Source organism: Bos indicus x Bos taurus, chromosome 1 (assembly GCF_003369695.1).
Source record: "Bos indicus x Bos taurus breed Angus x Brahman F1 hybrid chromosome 1, Bos_hybrid_MaternalHap_v2.0, whole genome shotgun sequence".
In the NCBI taxonomy this organism is placed as follows: domain Eukaryota; kingdom Metazoa; phylum Chordata; class Mammalia; order Artiodactyla; family Bovidae; genus Bos; species Bos indicus x Bos taurus.
Genome location: NC_040076.1, coordinates 131,769,599 through 131,774,003, shown reverse-complemented (window position 1 = coordinate 131,774,003; position 4,405 = coordinate 131,769,599). Strand labels below are relative to the sequence as shown.

At 43.7% G+C, this 4,405-nt stretch overlaps 1 pseudogene; it reads right to left on the bottom strand.

The window, feature by feature from the left end:
* Positions 1-3,480: 3,480 nt before the first annotated feature.
* LOC113899213 lies at positions 3,481-4,405 on the bottom strand (annotated as a pseudogene).

Sequence of the window (4,405 nt, the reverse complement as noted above, 5' to 3'; positions counted from 1 at the left end):
AGAAAATATTTGCAAATGGTGTGACCGACTTTCCAAAATATACAATCATACAACTTGACAACAAAGAAACAACCCAATCAAAACATGGGCAGAAGACCTAGAGTGAAATTTCTCCAAAGAAGGAATGCAGATAGCCAATAGGCACATGAAAATGTACTCATTGCTAATTATTAAAGAATTTCAAATCAAAACTACAATGAAGTACTGTCACAAGACGGGAGACCCCTTCCAGGGCCCAAGGGTGGGCTCTTTTCTAATGCTCAGAAATGACTTGTGTGAAAAGAAACACACTGACAAAGCAAGAGACTTCACTGGGAAGGGGTGCCTGGGTAGACAGCAGCAGGTTAAGAGAACACAAGAGAACTGCTCTGCTACAAGGCTTGCAGTCTCAGGTTTTACGGTGATGGGGTTAGTCTCCAGGTTGCCTCTAGCCAATCTTTCTGACTCAGAGTTCTTCCTGGTGGCACGTGCATCATTCAGCAAAGATGGATTCCAGCGAGGAGAATTCTGGGAGGTTTGTAGGACATAGGAACTGGTGCCCCTCTCTTCTTTTGACCTTTCCAGAATTCTTCCTGTTGGTGGTAGCGTGCTAGTTCTGAGTTCCTTACCAGGACCTCCTGTTGTAAGATAACTTCTGTAAGAAGTTCCTGTCTTGCCTGGCCAGGGTGAGCCAGTCAGTGGTTTCCCTAACAGCACCTTATGCCAGTCAGAATGGTCATGGTTAAACAGTCTACAAATAACAAATGCTGGAGATGATGTGGAGAAAAGGGAACCCTCCTACACTGTTAGTGGGAATGGAAGTTGATGCAGCCATGGTGGAAAACAGTATGGAGGTTCCTCAGAAAACTATAAATAGAATGACCATATGATCCAGTAATCCCACTTTGGGCATACATCCAGGAAAGCTGTAATTCCAAAAGATACATGCACCCCTATGTTCATAGCAGCCCTAGTCACAAAGGCCAAGACATGAAGACAACCTAAATGTCCACTGACAGATGAATGAATGATGAAAATGTGGTACATGTATATCATATATATATATATCATTCAGCCATATAAAAGAGTGAGATTGGGTCATTTGTAGAGACATGGATGGACCTAGGGCTTCCCTGATAGCTTGGTTGGTAAAGAATCCAACTGCAATGCAGGAGACCCCGGTTTAATTCCTGGGTCAGAAAGATCCACTGGAGAAGGGATAGGCTACCCACTCCAGTATTCTTGGGCTTCCCTCGTGGCTTAGCTGGTAAACGATCTGCCTGCAATGTGGGAGACCTGGGTTCCATCCCTGGGTTGGGAGGATCCCCTGGAGAAGGGAAAGGCTACCCACTCCAGTATTCTGGCCTGGAGAATTCCATGGACTGTATAGTCTATGGGGTTGCAAAGAGTCGGACATGACTGAGTGACTTTCACTTTCACAGATGGACCTAAAGACGGTCATACAGACTGAAGTAAGTCAGAAAGAGAAGAGCAGATATCATATACTAATGTATATATGTGGAATCTGAAAAAAATTCGTATAGACAATCTTATTCACAAAGCAGAAATAGAGACACAGACATAGAGAATAAATGTATGGATATGAAGGGGGAATTCTCCAAGCTACGCTTCAAAAATACCTGAACCATGAACTTCCAGATGTTCAAGCTGATTTTAGAAAAGACAGAGGAACCAGAGATCAAATTGCCAACATCTGCTAGATCATCAAAAAAGCAAGAGAGTTCCAGAAAAACATCTATTTCTGCTTTATTGACTATGCCAAAGCCTTTGACTGTGTGGATCACTATGGAAAATTCTTCAAGAGATGGCAATACCAGACTGCCTGACCTGCCTCTTGAGAAATCTGTATGCAGGTCAGGAAGCAACAGTTAGAACTGGACATGGAACAACAGACTGGTTCCAAATAGGAAAAGGAGTACGTCAAGGCTGCACATTGTCACCCTGCTTATTTAACTTATATGCAGAGTACATCATGAGAAATGCTGGGCTGGGTGAAGTGCAAGCTGGAATCAAGATTGCCGGGAGAAATATCAATAACCTCAGATATGCAGATGACACCGCCCTTATGACAGAAAGCAAAGAAAAACTAAAGAGCCTCTTGATGAAAGTGAAAGAGGAGAGTGAAAAGGTTGGCTTAAAGCTCAAAATTCAGAAAACTAAGATCATGGCATCTGGTCCCATCACTTCATGGCAAATAGATGGAGAAACAGTAGCAGACTTTATTTTGGGGAGCTTCAAAATCACTGCAGATGGTGACTGCAGCCATGAAATTAAAAGATGCTTGCTCCTTGGAAGAAAAGTTATGACCAACCTAGACAGCATATTATAAAGCAGAGACATTACTGTGTCAACAAAGGTCCATCTAGTCAAGGCTATGGTTTTTCCAGTAGTCATGTATGGATGTGAGTGTTGGACTATAAAGAAAGCTGAGCACCAAAGAATTGATGCTTTTGAACTGTGGTGTTGGAAAAAACTCTTGAGAGTCCCTTGGACTGCAAGGAGATCTAACCAGTCCATCCTAAAGGAAATCAGTCCTGAATATTCATTGGAAGGACTGATGTTGAAGCTAAAACTCCAATACTTTGGCCACCTGATGCAAAGAGCTAACTCATTTGAAAAGCCCCTGATGCTGGGAAAGATTGAAGGTGGGAGGAGAAGGGGACAACAGAGGATGAGATGGTTGGATGGCATCACCAACTCAATGGACATGAGTTTGAATAAACTCTGGGAGTTGGTGATGGCCAGGGAGGCCTGGCGTGCTGCAGTCCATGGGGTCGCAAAGAGCTGGATACGACTGAGTGACTGAACTGAACCAAGGGGGAAAGGGGTGGTGGTGAAATGAATTGGGAGATTGGGATTGATAATATACACTATTGATACAATGTATAAAATAGATAACTAATGAGAACCTACTGTATAGCACAGGGAATGCTCCGCAGTGACCTCAATGGGAAGGAAAATCACACAAGAGGAGATGTATGTATGTGTGTGTATATGTACATTCATATATATGTATAGCTGATTCATAATGCCGTATGGTAGAAACTAACACCACGTTGTAAAACAACTATACTCCAATCAAATTTTTTTAAACATACAGAGCAGCACTATTTACAATAACCAAGTTATGGAAAAGACCTAAATGTCCACTGACAGATGGATGAAGAAAATATGGTAGATATACACAATGGAATATTTTGTACGGGTGACCCTCTTAACAGTGAGCTTCAGGTCACTACACAGTAACTGTCAGTTCAGCTACACCAAGGTTTCTGAAGACAACAGCTTCTCCACCAAAGCAGGTTGTAAATAAATTTTGACTTGCCCATACACATGAGTATTGTCTAAAACACGCTTTCTTTGTAGCAGCTAGACCCTGCCACCATTGTGCTTGCCTGAAAGTTCACAAATCAGTTGTAACCTGCAGCCTCCCTGTCGCTTCTCTGGCTGTCCTCTCCTGCTAACCTTTGTTTCCTGGCAGTAATTAAAACTTTCTGTCATTGCCATAGTTACTCATGGTTTGGCAAAATACTGGCCTCCACCACCACTGGGGCCAGGATTGTTGTCTCCAAAGTTTCCTCCTTTCATGGGTCCAAAATTTGAAGATCAGTTGTCATAATTGCCAAGATCACTGTAGCTTCCACCACCTCCAAAATTGCTTACATCATTACCAAACCCATTATAGCCATCCCCATTGCCACCATATCCACCACCACCACAGCTCCCACCAAAGACACTTCGACCACCGAAGCTTCCTCCACAACCGAGGTTGTCATTTCCATCAAAACCACATCCATGACTGCCACCAAAGTTTCCAGAACCAGGTCGACCTCTTTGGCTGGATGAAGCACTAGCCATCTCTTGCTAAGACAGGGCTTTTTTACTTCACAGTTGTGGCCATTCACAGCGTGGTGTTTCTGAATGCCAATCTTGTCTATGGAGTCAGTGTCAACAAGGTTACAAAAGCCTCTCTTTTTGCCACTGCCTTGGTCAGCTGTGATTTCAATCACTTCAATTTTCCCGTACTATTTAAAATAATCTCTTATGTGATGTTCTTCAGTGTCTTCTTTAATCCCACCAACAAAACTCTTTCCCAGTTAAGTGGGCAGCAGGTCTTTGACAATCTTCTCTCGAGATGGCCTACTTTGGTTCCCAAAACTCTTTGATCCACCTTGTGTGGCCTTGCATTCAGGGCTGCATCCACCTCCTCCACAGCGGCCTACCTGACAAACTGGGAGCCTCTGGAGCCCTCGGGGTTCGGAGCCCTCATTCCCACGCAGTCTGTGAGCACTCCCTGTTGTTCAAAATGGCTCCTCAGACTCTCATCGGTTGTTTCAAAGCTCAGTCCTCTGATGAAGAGCCTCCACAGCTGTTCGGGCTCTTTGGGAGACTCAGATTTAGACAT